This window comes from Anoplopoma fimbria, chromosome 9 (genome assembly GCF_027596085.1).
Source record: "Anoplopoma fimbria isolate UVic2021 breed Golden Eagle Sablefish chromosome 9, Afim_UVic_2022, whole genome shotgun sequence".
NCBI lineage: Eukaryota > Metazoa > Chordata > Actinopteri > Perciformes > Anoplopomatidae > Anoplopoma > Anoplopoma fimbria.
In genome coordinates this window covers 9,626,587-9,641,743 of record NC_072457.1, presented here as the reverse complement: position 1 = coordinate 9,641,743, position 15,157 = coordinate 9,626,587, and the positions used below count along the sequence as shown (strand labels likewise).

The 15,157-nt window shown below is 39.2% G+C and overlaps 1 protein-coding gene across 1 annotated transcript in view; it reads right to left on the bottom strand.

Annotated features, from left to right (window-relative positions):
• ndst3 (N-deacetylase/N-sulfotransferase (heparan glucosaminyl) 3) overlaps positions 1-14,877 on the bottom strand; it is a 90,437-nt gene extending 75,560 nt beyond the window's left edge. Inside the window, exons 1-2 of the mRNA XM_054604635.1 lie at positions 14,792-14,877; positions 13,822-13,898 (exon numbers count right to left, since the gene is read on the bottom strand). The gene's annotated coding sequence lies outside the window, so the exon portion shown is untranslated. The remainder of the gene's footprint in view (positions 1-13,821; positions 13,899-14,791) is intronic.
• Between the last annotated feature and the right edge of the window lie 280 nt (positions 14,878-15,157).

The following is a 15,157-nucleotide window of genomic DNA, read 5'->3' as shown; positions in this document are numbered from 1 at the left end:
CCAGGCTGTGCACACACACGGATGCATAAACAAAAAGTGCAGAGCTATCCTGTGTGTTCAAGCAGTCAGGATGATTTATGCATTGAATACTGCAGTGTTTTAGGTGGGATCTCAGGGAATTCACAGCCATATGTCCTCATTTTCCTCCCTCTATCTTTCACACACACTCAAACACACACTGTTAAATATATAGCCACACACACACACAAACTGTATCACACTCATGTTGTGCACACTATTTTCAGCTTAAAGGGCAAGGGCAAGAGAAGAGTGTGTGCAGGTTTGAGAGTGCAAAGTAGGGGGGATAAGGGCTATAAGGCGGACAGTCTGAATTTTCTGCTCCAGTTTAAAGGGAAATTCTCTGCCCCTGCTTTGGGAGTAAATGGACAAGTGGGATGAAAGGATGGAAAGAGACGAACATGGGCTCTGGTATAACTGGTGCCATTGGCTGATAATGCCCTGTTGTCTTGTTCTTACAGCATGGCCTGTTGCTTGTGGTGTTCTTAATGTGTGTGTTATGAAAATTGCACTGACAGTGTTCAACTCTGACTATGCATCACCACCTTTGTCAGCCACATGACAAACAAATAGGATTTACTTAAGGAACCTCTGGACAGAACTGTGCTGGGGAAATCAAGATGGATGAGAACAGTTTCACAATTAAAACAGTTCCTTAAATAGCATTCCAGATATAAGAAAAATGACATAAACCCACTGTTGAGAGGCTACAACAGAATGTTTGTATACAATATCAGACTTTAATAAATTACCTTCTGGTAAATAAATATTGAGCTTAAACATTTTTTTTGTACTTGTAAATAGTATTTTCTACCAGCAGAATGTCCATCCCCCAAAAAAAGACGACGAGCATTTCTCAAGTGGCTCTTCATTTTCTCCTCTTAAAGACATCTTTACGTCCTGTATGGATAATGCTAACCAAAAAATAACAATTCAGCCAGAAGCCTGATGGATGGTGGGTAACATTGCATTTTCAGTGAGTAATAGTAATAGTAATTCATCTTCTGCTGCCTATAACTCAGGCATATAATCAGAAATGCATTTTAGGCTTAATCATTATTATTTCATTTTTTTATGTCAGAGGAAATTAAATTGGTTTAATAAGAAATAAGCTACTGTTAATACTGCAAAATAAAAGGTGTCGGTACTTTATCTTGTGTTTGTGATTTTATATTACACTCTGTTCCTCTAAATCCCTTTCCAAGTTCAATGTTTTTTTGTTTTTTGTTTTGCCTGAATGCCGAACTGAATCTAGACTCATCTAAAATCCTTTTAAATTTAGCTAAAATACAATGTCATGAAATCAGAAGCTTACCACCTGACTGTTGACAGTCTAGGGCCTAAACCTGCAGGTAATAACGACTAGAGATCATGCAACAAACATTTGGGTAACTGATGTAGAATATAACTTGTACATTCAGTTAAACGGAATGTATTCATTCGCGAATTTGTGACAAATGCGTGTGGTTATTTCATTAACACATGTGAATGATGTCAGTATGCATTATAGAGTAGTTAGCAAGATAAATTCCATATATGCTCTTTTTTTAACTTATGCTAGCATGCCGGGGGCGACACAGTGCAATGGCAGATGGAGGAAATGGCAACCTAGCTTAACTACACAACTAGAACTACACGTTCATTGTGCTGGCAGGATGAAATAAATAATAGACCTGCAGAAACTAGAGTGTGTTGTTTGGCCAGTGTGAAACCAACTCTCATAGGGCACAGATTAGCACCATGGCAGTTCCAACACATCTTATTATTTTATATCAACCCCAGCTCTTTGGTCCATTAGTGCCAGCTTGCACCTGCAGATGAGGTTTGTAGCACAGCTGCCCAAAAACTAGACCTATGAATTAGACAGAGGATAAAATGGGGGGGGGGGGGACCATTAGTGAAAATAAAAAAGAGGAATTCTGTCATGCAGTGATATGGAGAGCAGGAAGTGTAAATGAAAAGCAGTCTCATCACATTAGTCCAGCCACTTTTCAAAGACACTAACCATCCTTGAACTACTCAGAAGGGAAAATGTAGGTTGAAGTATGTTTGTGCATCAAGGTGTTTCAGAAGGTGTAAGTCACCTTGACTGTGTGTACAACCCAACCGCAATTTTCATTCATTACGAAGACTGTTAGGACCGGCTCTCGCAGGAGAGAGCCTCGACTTTCGAAGCTGTAGGCATCTTGATCTGAATTTTCAAGTGTTCTAGAGGCTACATAATGTCAGATTAAGTTGTTTGTGTGTGTCCTCAGAGGAGCAAGATGGATTAGCCCCTGTTTAACCCAACCAAGTGAAAACACAACCTGACAGCGAGGCTCCCTGAGAGAGAGGCAAGGAGGAAAAGATCTGAGGTCAAATTCTATTATTGAAATTTTATCCCATATTAATATTGAAATATCTCTGAGAGCCATCATCTTCCATTTCCCTCTCTTGTTCTCTCTTTCCATCTGTCTCCCTCCCCCCCTTTCACCTCCTAGTTTCTCAAAGGAGAACTGACAGACTTGGAGTACTGGCTGCACAGACAGAAAAGCATTTAGTTAGAAGGGGGTGACAGGGGGAAGGGAAGACGAAGAGTGAAGACAAACAAGAAGACACAGACATGAAAAAAGGGGAAGAAAGAGGAGACGGAGAGAGGAAGAAAGCGGAGAAAATCTCAAAAATTGTTTCTGCTCATCTATCTCAGTGCATTCCAGTCCTCCTCTATTGCTTTTGCTCCGCCCTGCCTCTGTCCCTTTCTTCTTCCCTTCCTTCTGAAGTCTGAAATCTCTAAGGAAGCTTGCTCGTAAGGCCTAATTTATTTACCACCACCCCGGCTTTATCACTTCGTCATTAATTTACCAATGTCACATTTGCGGGAACGGTTGGACACCAGCCCATACTATGCTGCAGCTACCAGGAACATACATGCAGTGAATCTCATCCATAAACATGTACTTTATTATTGCTATTCCCTGCAGAGTAAAGGCACTTGGTATGAACCACTAATGAGCCCCCATCTGACCTATATATTTAAATCATAGATGTACTTCTGCTTTGAGCTGTTTTGGCCATTATCCCGAATCTGCCTCATTTGCTGTAACATACCACTACATGATAGGCTACTAATGTGTTGTTTCCATTTGTTTAACTAATTGAGACCACTTTCTATGAGTGTGAAAATGCTGATTGGTTAGTTTTCATTCTAAGAATTTAGACAAATGTCTGCACGGGAAACAAACACACAGCGATGAGGTGTATAAATTACAGTGATCACAGAGAAAGTGCTTGATAATTGGGATGGGGAAGAGAGATAGAGAGTGCAGGGAGAGGGAGAAAAGTAAGAGTTTCTACATCTTCACAGCTCACTTGCAATATTCAAGCTGGTATTACATTGATTTTGCATCACTGGAATAAAAAAGTTCTTCCAATTCATTAACACTCACATCAAACACATTCTTTCATGATTAAAAAATATATTAAAAACTTGATGGAATGCTTTCAATAATACAATGGTGTAATGAAGCAATCATTCTCAAATCTGGAAAGGTCTTTCTAAAAAATGTCAAAAGAATTTACAGTAATTTATGAATGGACAACCACGCAAAGTTCATTTTTCTTCTTTTTGTAGAAGCAGTGGAGGAATATTCAGCCTATGTGAAGAGCATCATAGATGGAGGTAGATGGTTTCATGCGGCAAGAATTAATGAGATGAAACTGCGATAGTTTGCTGGATTTTAACCTTTCCACAATGTACAAGTCACGTCAGTAACATAAGATCTGGACATTTTAATGTAATTTCATCCTCAGTCAGGCACAATGTAGATGTACATGCTTCAATTTTTAAAGTATGTCACTCTGCTAGCTGTGCAGCAGAAAATTCCTTATGTGGAAAGTTGATCTTTACATCTGTTTCAGACAGCAGAGTGACAGGGGTTAAAGCTGCAATTGCACTTGATCTGACAGGGTCAGCGCATATTGTCCAAACAGGCTCCAAGATCCTCTTTCTGACTGCGGATGAACGCGAGTCCAATGCTGCATGACTTTCTGGGTTAGGATTTTCTTTTTCTTGACGTTTTCATAACTATCTGACGGTTAAATAAAATAGCGGAAAAGAGAGAAAGAATATCGCAAGAAAAAATAAGATAATGACTTTTAGTAATTATGTGTAATTCTATGCTATTGTGCACTTAAACAGCATGGAGATTAAGGTAGCAGTTGGAGACTCTTTGACTGTGTTCTCATACAAATGGCTCACACATAGGTTCCTGAGTGAAAGGGTAAAAACAATTAGGTAGAGATTAATAACACTTTGGTGGTTTTCTTATAAAGAAACTAACAAAGTAGACACATACCACCCTTTCACCATTAAAACGTATTCGGCAGTTAAAACATCAATTCACTTGTGATTGCTATTACTGATCCAAACATGAGTTATAATAAATAAAAAAGATGTCTCTCTTTGCCAGAGGGCAGTGGCTATGCATGATACAGAAAATGATGGTTTCAAGGGAGGAGAAATCACTCTGCTTTGTGTTGCAGCACACTTGACTTTAGCATCGTCTGGTATTTACTTCTCAGGATACCTCAAGCTATGATAGTGCAGTATAACTTGTGCTTATTACAATATTTATATTCCAGTATCACTTTACTTACAATATTTATGTTTACTTCCCTTTAACGACCATACAACTGGGACCGGTGGATCTTGTGACAGAAAAGTGGCTTTCAGCAGACATTGTTTGAGTTGTTTAAAACATTGAAAGAGGAGAGAATGCACTTTATTACTCAGCAGAGAAATAGAGTTGTGCAGGGATGACTTATGTATGCCGGCCCGGGAGGTAAGCATCCCTCTACAAAAAGTCAAGGGGACTTTTCCATTGCATTTTTTGATTATTGCAAAAAATATGTTTTAGGGCAGACAAACATTTATGATACTTATACGTTTTGTTCAGCAATATAATATTTACAGATGAGCACCAACGTTATGTCTTTTGCAGCATCAATACAATCGGCAGTAATACTCATTTAGTACTCATCAGCCACTCGTTAGCAACCGCCTATTTTAATACACGTAAGAGCCTCAAAATTCATTCAATTTATTGATGTATATTAGATTGTAGAAAACACGTTAAAATCTCTTAAACTTGTGTTATCGACAGACATTATTTCAGGCATCTGACCAAAGACCCATACAAAAGAAAAGCATTGGCTTAGATATGAACTGGAAGTGCAAAATGCTAACTCATTTGCAGATTTTAAGACTGCATCACTGTGTGTCCAGGTTGAGATATAATGAATCCTGCTATGATGAAGGCATGACCTGTCCCACGCTGGCTCTGATTGGCTTACCTTGATATTCTTACCCTTCCCAATCTCAATCCTCATGCATAAACCTAGCCAATCTGACCAACGAAGGCAATGCTTAATAGCCAATCAGAGGCAGATTAGTGCGGGTCATGCCTGCACCATAGCAGGATTTGTAATCTGGCGCCCAGCTTGATGTATTATGAGGTGAGAATACGGAGCAAAAACACACACAAGGACCCTTACCACAAATACCAGTATCACCACAGCTGCAGAGGCAAAGTTTTTCTGTGGTTTCTATTGCTTGAATAGTCACTCTGACCGAAATTGATTGAAATGATTGATTTAAAAAAAAAAAAAAGTAAGTTTATTGAAGCACTGCAGCCCACTGCAATGGAAAGTTTTGTTATTCTCTGGTTCAGTATTGACATACAGAGGTTTCCTAACACAACACAACAGTAATCATCTTGTATTGTATGCATATAATTTTGCCTTTGATTTATTTGCCAAGTCTTTGAGAACACTGTTTAAAAAAAAAGTGTTTAATCTCAATGCAATTCACTTTCATTTTGCACTGCTAATTAATTCATTGTATCACTGTCCAAAGTAGCAGTTATGAATTGCCAGGGAGAATGTTTTGAGGTCCAACCCACTCAACAGCCTCAGGCTTTCTAAGTGAGACACCAGTCAATACAGCCGAGTGAGAATTTGTGTGTCACAGAGGTGAAAATCTACATTTATAACGGAAAACAGTTTTTAACCGACTGTGAAGAAATGCCCAAAGCATTAATGTATACCTTACACACATAAACAGAGAAGCAAGTGTATGTACGCACACACCAAAACACATTTTACAACAAATAATGTGTTTAATTCAAATGCCAAATTCATCACTTTTACCTTAATAAAAAAACCAACTTCTGTTGGTTTTCTGTGTCTGAGTAATACAGTCTGCCTGCTTACTTGTTTGTGTGTGTGTGTGTGTGTGTGTGTTTGTGTGTGTGTGTGTGCGTGTGTATGTGTGGGCATAGATGTCATAGCAGCAGGCGGGGAGGTGTTGATAACTTATTTGGCATTTTGACAGTGATAAAGGACATTTGTTGCCCTTAGCGATGCAGAAAAACACACAGACACGCAAATACATATATAAATAAAATAAATAAATAAATCAATGTATGGCAGCCAGATCTTTATAAAATGACTGTATACATTCAAAAACATCTGTATAATAAGAAAATAAATTCTTTACTTCGCACACATCATACTGATATAAGCCTAGTGGATGTACTATACTTTGACAGGAAGCAGCTACAATATGGACAACAAAGTAAAAGTCCCCAACAGCAACATTTTCTCAGAATGTGTGTACCACACCAGCAAATCTCACTTTCTCTCTCTCACACACACGAACATGCAAACAAACATAAGCCCATTGTGTACACATATTTTCACCCACACAAATATTGACGTGCACAAAGACAATCACTTAGGCATGTTGTAGCATGCATAATCATTACATCCTCTGGGCAACCAAACAATTAAACAGAAGGAGATGCTTCATGGATCACAGTTGTTCCTATAGGGCTAAAAGACGAATGCAAATGAAGCTTTTCAATGTCAGTCCTGAATGTTGGGGTGTATGTCTGTTTGTGTACATATTTGGGTACAACTGTGAGCAAAAGAGGGAATTAAAGTCTCTTTGTATCTTCAAAGCATTAGATCGAGTAAAGAGCACGCCCAGATGAAAGTGACATTGGTGACAATTGCACCACAAGGCACACAAACGTACTAGCCCACAGCCCACATGAATTCTCAGTGGGCAACTTGCTGCATGCTAGAAAAAAGTAATGAGGGATGTTTACAGGGGAGAAGGGAATGCTAACCAAAAATTACAATAGAATATTAAAGAAAACGCAGATAAATATTTTTCCAAGGGCACACACAGCATGAGAAGATACAATATTAGAGCATCAGTCTCACAGTGTTTAACATCCTCTTCCTGTTTGCATGTTCCCGCTGCGTTTAATTTGTGGTTTGTTTAAATCAGGGCAAGCTTTTCCTTTTTTTTGTAATTTTAGTGCGCTTGCTATCCAAATTGCTGAAGCACTTTCAGAAAATTATCACAAAGGGGTTCTGCCACAGTCAGAAGCAGAGAAACAGGAGCCCACTCTGTCCTTATCTGATCATACACAAGGGAAACTCCTACATGTTGAGTGTGTATGAGTACACAGTGGTTTATTCACTCATTATATGACCAGAAACATCAGTGTAGGATTCTATCTTTTTGTGTAGACATTTATGGGTTTGTGTGTTTGTCAATTTCTTTTCTGTCATTCTTTTGCTGGTTGTGTGTCCGTGTGGTCCCTTATCCACCTCCCCTGTTGATTCTGATCTGAGATGAACCTTTATCCGATTGGATCTTTCTCACTCCCAGGGGGAGGGTCTGGAAATAGGCTTATCCTCTGATTGGATCGTTTGCCCCTGAGGGAAGGGTACAAGGGAGGTCAAAAAGAAAACCACGCTATCTTTTGGCTAGCGCAGACAGGGGTCCTGCATTAACTATTGCCCACATACACTAAATACATCAAGAACTACGGGGAATACATTGAAGTGTTTGATGACCCCGTAAAGAGAAAAGCAAACACATAGAGAAACTTGTTGACCTCAACAAGCTGCCAGGAAAGAACGGGCCATCCAGGATTTATGGGGATCAATCAGCACTGTGTTGTGTTGTGGCACTGAGGATAGATCTGGTGGATATGGGCTTTATTCCAGTAAACATGGTTTGGTTTTTATTTTTTCCAGATTTTTTTAGTTTTTATTGTTTTGTAATAATCTGAAGCATAAAATGGTTTGAACCACAACAGGTTTTTAACATTGCACAAACCAACTTTTAAAGGAAAAGTAAACAGGTAAGAGATGATTTTTGTGACTGATGGGCTTTTGACAGAATCAGATTGGGTGTTTAAAATGATTAACTATTTTCAAAATAGATATAACCCATAAAGGAAAAGCTAGAGAGATATAAGATTGAATATTTAGTCCTCAGTTGGATAATAATGGTATATACAGTCTGTCTAACTCAAACTCAATAAAGTTAACATAATATTTTCCAACACAGCACTATAATACAAGAGGAGCTTATAATACTATAATTATTATACTATATTATGACTTCCAGACTTTACTTACGCCAGTTATTTAACAAACATAGTTATTAACAAATATAGTTATTTAAACCCAAACCAATATATATTTGCCTCAGCCTTAAAAAGTGCATTTGTTGCCTAACCCTAACCAAGCAGATTTATTTTAAGAAAACCTGCGTTGGACATTTATTTTATAAAGCGCCTGATTGCTTGTTACGAGTGAAAACTGTACATTTATTGTGAACACGTATTTTGCAGAGATACTATGCATGTTAAACTTACAATTAACACTGATTGGACGTCCACATAAAAGGAGCAGAGTTGTCCCTTTAGAGGTTTAGGCTATCAGTGTCACTTCAGGGAACAAGTTAGATCTTATAAAAGTCTAACCAGAAGTCTAAACATGGCCTCAACAACTCGACCAAAGTAAACAAGTTGAGTACAGTAATAAGTACAGTTTTATTTAAAATTACGTACTTGTGATGTCAGTTGTCTCCATAGCAATTTAATATCCATCTGTTAGCCAGTAGATACCTCACCATTGTCGTCTCCACATCAAGCACCATTGTGCTTTCATAAAGATCAAAGACCATATTGTCGGCCTGGACAAAGAAAAATGAATTGTAATGCTGATCATCAAATTCAAACTAAACAGCTGTTGAGCATATATGCAGGAAATATACATGCACATAGATGTGCCTAACTCTCTGTCCCTGGAACACACACACACGCACACACACACACACACACTCATGAACAGTTGGGGTATATGTAACACTTGTCAGAGAGGAGATAGAAATAGATCAAGCCGTGGCTTGTCATAGCAGGAGTTAACCATAATGACAAGAGGTGTTAGAGGCGGAGGAGACGTGAGGAAGGGAAGAGGAGAGCAGAAGCAGAAAGGAAGGTATAAAAAACAGAAGCAGGGTAGTGAGAGAGCATGTGGGAGGGAGGTGGAGAGAGATAAAGTCCAGTAAAGTTGCTTGACTGTAGGAGAGAGAACATTGTGTTTTAATTTGCCTGGATTGAGAAAAGGTATCATGTTGAGGAAAGGGGATTAAAAAAGCAGAACAATAGACAACTGGGAAATCTATTAGGAGTTGAATAGATAATTAATTGGCTAAAATTTGGATAATTGATTAATCTCTAATATTGTTATTATGAATCATATATATCTGGGTTTGAAGTGTTGGCTGGACAAAACAAGCAATTTTTTTACGTTACCTTGGAAAAATAGTAAACTGATTGGTTTCCACTATTATTGACATTTTATAGACTCACGAAAAAAAAAACTGACAAGCTAAGGCTAAAGAGCAGATGTATTTTTGAATTCTGCTGCTGCCGCTGCTTTAATGAAGCAGTGTGCAAGCTGCTCATCTCACTCTCAGAATCATCGACCCTTCAGGCGAACCACACCTGTTGGCTGCTGTGATCAGACTGGAAGGTTTTCTGCAAGCTATCTCCCTCTAGATCTATTGATTATGACACGCATGTTTGACAAATGTAAGAGTAAATATATAATGGATTATTTGCTGACTCATTTTCTTGATAAGCCGCCAATGTTGTTCTGAATAGGTGACACTCGTTGGTCGTTGTCCAGCGACCAAGATACTCTGTCTCATTGGACAACTGGTTTCAACAGAGGGAGAAAAATCAGAACAGACCAAAACCCACTGATACTATTACCACTATGTTTTTCGTAAAGGGTTAAGAAAATGTCTTTCCAATGGTTTTATTGAAACAAAGTAAATTTGTTTACCTATATATAGCTTTGACAGAATGACCTCATGTTTGTAGGAATAAATAAACTTGCCTCTAGAACCAAGCAAACAACTTCTCAAGCTGATTTGCCCAGTCAGTTTGTTTACTCCGGGGCTCTCTGTTCTCCCCCAAATGTCTGCAGAGGATGTGTCAAGTTGGCCCCAGGCAGGCTGCCAGCTTACCTGCAGAAAGTGTCTTCTTTTCTATAGAAATAGAAATAAATCGCCACGGTGTCCACGGAAATGTATTGGTTTCTGTGATGGATATCTTCACGACTCTACTCTGTTGACCTTCCTACTTAACCTGCTCTTCCTCTGCCATTTAGCATCCCTGCAAGAAAACTGGCCCGCACTCAGCCATGGGTATCACCAACGTTACAAACACACACATAAGGTGCACACATATGAACACCTGCATGTACAAAAAGACATGCAAAGACACAAACAAACGAAGCCATGCATAACAGATGTGTTGTGTTTTTTGATTGCAATTTCCAGGACATGAGGAACTATGTGATACTAAAAAAAGAAACGCAACCTTGTCTAACAACTTTGCAGATGATGAAAGGTATACACAAACCACAGCAACTTAATATTTCACAAAAAAGAAGTGTGAAAGTCGAGACAGATAAGCAGGTGAAGATTAGCAAGGCAGAGGAATCTTGTATTTTAGAAATAGAAGAGAAGAGCGAAATAGAGACAGAAAAGGAGGAGGGAGAGCACACACTATTTGCTAACTCTGTGAAACAAAAGTCCACTTTTCAGCCTGATGACAGGTAATCGATGAGAAGAACAGGAGAAAATATGATAACATGACAGAACACAAAGAGAGCACATGTGCGGCTGGACACAGAGACTGACACACTCGCACACAAACACACACACACACAGAATTTAAAGGTCATCAGCTAGTCTGACTACCCAGAAGACAGCTGACAATCAATAGAAGAAAGAAAAAGATGGAACAATAAGCAAGGAGGCTGTTATTTGGGTGCTCCAACTATTTTGTTCCCTTAGAGATGAAAAACTTGATTGTTTTTTCACCTGACCTTCAAATGGCAACTGAGGTTCAAATAACATTGGAGAACATTTCATCAAATTTTTCTCTTCTACGTGCAGCAATCAAAGCATTTTCAAAATGAGACTGAAAACACAGGCCACATGCCTCAAAACCATTTCACTGAATAACAAAATATTTAGCAATGCTGGCATGCCATCACTTAAGGCTCCGCCTGGGTGTGCAAGCTTTTTCTGTCTTAGCTAGAACAAATTGCTCAACTGGAAGAAAGAATATTCATCCTTTAGCGGATTATTTAACCCTAATCCCTTGTTAGCGTTGGCCCTGCTAATGTTATGGCGGCTGGAGGGGAACTTGACTCAACTCTAAATAACCAGCTCTTTCCCTGGCTGGAGATAACCTGGAGCAAATTTGTTAAAAGACCAAACGCTCTAGTTTGCTCTACACCCTACAGGAGTCCCTGTTTTATATGGTCATCCAGGGACATCCAGCTGGGAAAGGGATTTATTGCAATGGATAAACAGGCCTCCGATCTCCCTTATCTATGGACACTAAAGGGCGAACCGCACTGGAAGGTCTTCAAAGGAAGCCTGCCTTCTCCCTTTTCATTTTAAAACGGATATCTTTGCTACGTTTACACTGAGTGTTCACACTATTGTTTTAGGGCACAAAAAACGGAGGAGTTTGAAAACACTCCCGAGGAGAGATAGGTTTGAAAACGCCAGGTTTACCCACTAGTGTAGAAAGACCAAAACGGATAATTTTGGAAAAACGATGATGTAGACACCCGCGTTCGCTGTTTGATTGGGACTTAGCTGTCAGGACGTGCCCTTCCTGATTTGTCCCGTCCTTATCACAGGACCCTTTCCAGAAGAAAACAAACAACAGCCTTGATTATCGATTGACTACGAGCGGTTAATTCAAAAAAGGATAACGGATTACAGGCGTTGTTGACCTTGTTGACTATATTAGCAGCTGTTGTGCAGATAAATTGGGCATTTTATAACGATACTACTGCTGAAATGTGGAGAAAGCAAGCTGTTATTGGAGCAGTTAGCAAGCGGTGTGTCTATCGGCATTATCAGCCCTACGGAGCACACATTTGACGTCACAGTTTGCAGCTTTGAGGGTACAGGGTACAGAATTCTTATGTTCTGCCGCTCCAAGTGTGTTTGACGTCCTCCAGGTCACATCCCCTGTCAGATCAGTTCGACTAATTCAATTACTGCATATAACAGCAACGGACCCGTTAGTATAGCTCCCCCTTCTCTTTCCGCTTATGCCATTTGTTTACTTTAACTCTGCACTTAGCAATCTTCAGAATGAAGATTGGGTTCGTGATTTCTCTCTGCAGATCTCAATTATTCTGGCACTATATACAGCAAGGCTGTCCAAAGACCTGAACTCATCATGTTTCTAGCCCCACCCATCAACACAGCCGTACTCTCAATCTAATTATTATTTATAGCTTTAATACAGTAAATCTCTAGACTATCAACATGCATGTTTTTGACCACACTGATGTCATTTTCAATGTTCCTCTAGTGCTTGCGGTCTAACCTGAGAGGCCCTCGACACTTTCAACCCATCACTTCACAGAGCATTGAGAATTTCTGTAACTCCTGTCACCTCTCTCAGCAGTTTGATCCACTACATTTCTCATGTTCTGCAAAGGAGCTGACTACTTAATTCATACAACAATGTTCTGCCACTTTGGACACCCTAGTACTCTTTAAAATGTCTAAAGCCTGTTCTGCTTTAATGAAACTACCACTGTGGGTTAATGGCCGTGTCCAAAGTAATAGAACGGCATGTAGACGTACTGAATGGAAATTGGAAGCTTCCAAATTATGGTGCAATTTTAATGCCATAAAAGAGCTTTTAAAAGAGTTGAACAACACTGTAAAAGAAGAAAGAGCCAAATAATTTCCCCATCTTATTGCTGCAAATCTTCTTAACCCAAAGTTAGGACTCATCTCAAGTCAACTTCATTTATATAGCACCTTTCATACAATCATGCAGTCCAAAGCGCTTCTCCGAGCAAGGTTAAAACAGCCCAGACAAAATTAAATCCAATTAACAAATAATAGACAACAACATTTTGCCAGACTAAAAACTACAACAATACACAATCAAAGGTTAAAATAAATTGAAGTAATTAAATAGAGATAGCTTAAGAGAAAGGAATAGCATGCTCCATTTTTTTAAAATTCATCATAGTACAGAAACTAAACTTCTTAAGTTTTAAATTCCATTACTATGAATTCAGACGTTGGCTGTTGTGTTGATTTGTTGTTGCGAGACCTCTGCGTTTGATAGAGTTGGTCATGGCATTTTAAATGATAGACTTTAAAGCTGAGTAGACATGACTGGGATTGCTCTAGACTAAAAGTGACTTCTCTGTATCAGTTGGGAATGTCTCCTGTAGCTTTGCAAATAACACCTGTGACGTTCCTCAAGGGTCTATTCTTGGCCTTTTACTGTTCTTTATTTACATGTTCCCAATGGGTTAAGTTATCCACAACTCCAATATTTCTTTCCATTTTTATGTTTATTTGTCCATAAATCCATCAGACCTCGCTTCAGTTACCTCACTGACAGCCTTGCAGCCATAAGGTCCTGGATGTGTTACGGACACAGGTGGGGACCCAAAGGCAGGACACAGACCTGTAAGTGGTGTTAAGAAAAAGAGTTTTAAGTTAGATGAGGATCTGGACGAGGGGCTGATGGCTTGGAATGGAATACGGTGGCAGCTGGGAGAAATGGAGACCGGGCTGGCGTGGACTGTTGGAGAAGCATTGTAAGCAGGGTACACAGAGGGCCTCATTCACGAACAGTGTGTATACGTATTTTAGTAATGCATTGGCCAAATGTGTGATATAACTATGAAATTGACGCCCCTTTCATCCTCATAAATGACTACTGTCATATTAATAATATATATTTTCAAAGCTTTTATAGAGGTTTTTGAATGAAGCTTCGACAGTTTGTATTATATGAAGCCATCATACCAAAAAAAGAATATAAATCATTGTGGTTACGTAAATGTCATTCATGGTGCTGTTAGTTTGCTATCGGACTTCCGAAGTGGGCCGGCACGCGGTGGAGCAAAGGTGACTGAAAAATGTTGTCTTTGAAAGGTTAAATGCAGATTGAAGCAGAATATTTCAGGAGATAAAAATATGTTGTGAATTTTGCTGACCTGTGGACTTTACAATGCCTGGAGTTATTGGAAATGTTTCGATCAAACGAGTCAGAAACTAGGCAGCCACAACTAATATTTAATTCTACAAACAGTATAATACTAATAATATTAGTGTAGCCTGATCTTCATCTGCAACGATGCAGAAATCCTTATCTTCCTCCTCATCCTCTTACCTTATTTTTCTAGTCTGTTATTATCAAACCATTTATTTTTCTTACCCACAGTCAATACCTGAGAGGACACAACATTCACAGCTTTGCAACCCAAGCACAGTGGTGTGACAAATTTGTTGAATCAGATAGTGATTTTGTGTGTTCATTTATGTTGTGTGCAAAGTAAGAACATTTCTACGCACCAAATGAATGAATGAAGCCCAGCGAGAATATATCCTGAGGTGTGTTTACAACATTCATTTTAAGAAAATAATCTCGTAAGGAGTGGTTGACAAGCCGGAGCAGATAAACTGCAGACTGATGAACTGATGAGAAGCAGGGCGCATACTCAGAGGGCTGATTAGCTGATTGAAGACAGGTGTGTATGATGAGCAGAGTTTGGAGCCAGGTGTGCCAAGAGGACCACACAAACAAAGATATAGGAGCAACACAGAGAGCGACAGACAGGAGCGTTGTTCAGGGAAAAGCTGTAACTGATGGTCCAATAACTTTCTAAAGCTGAACAATAGTAAAAACTGAAAGAGACAGGGATTGTGTGAAATCACACT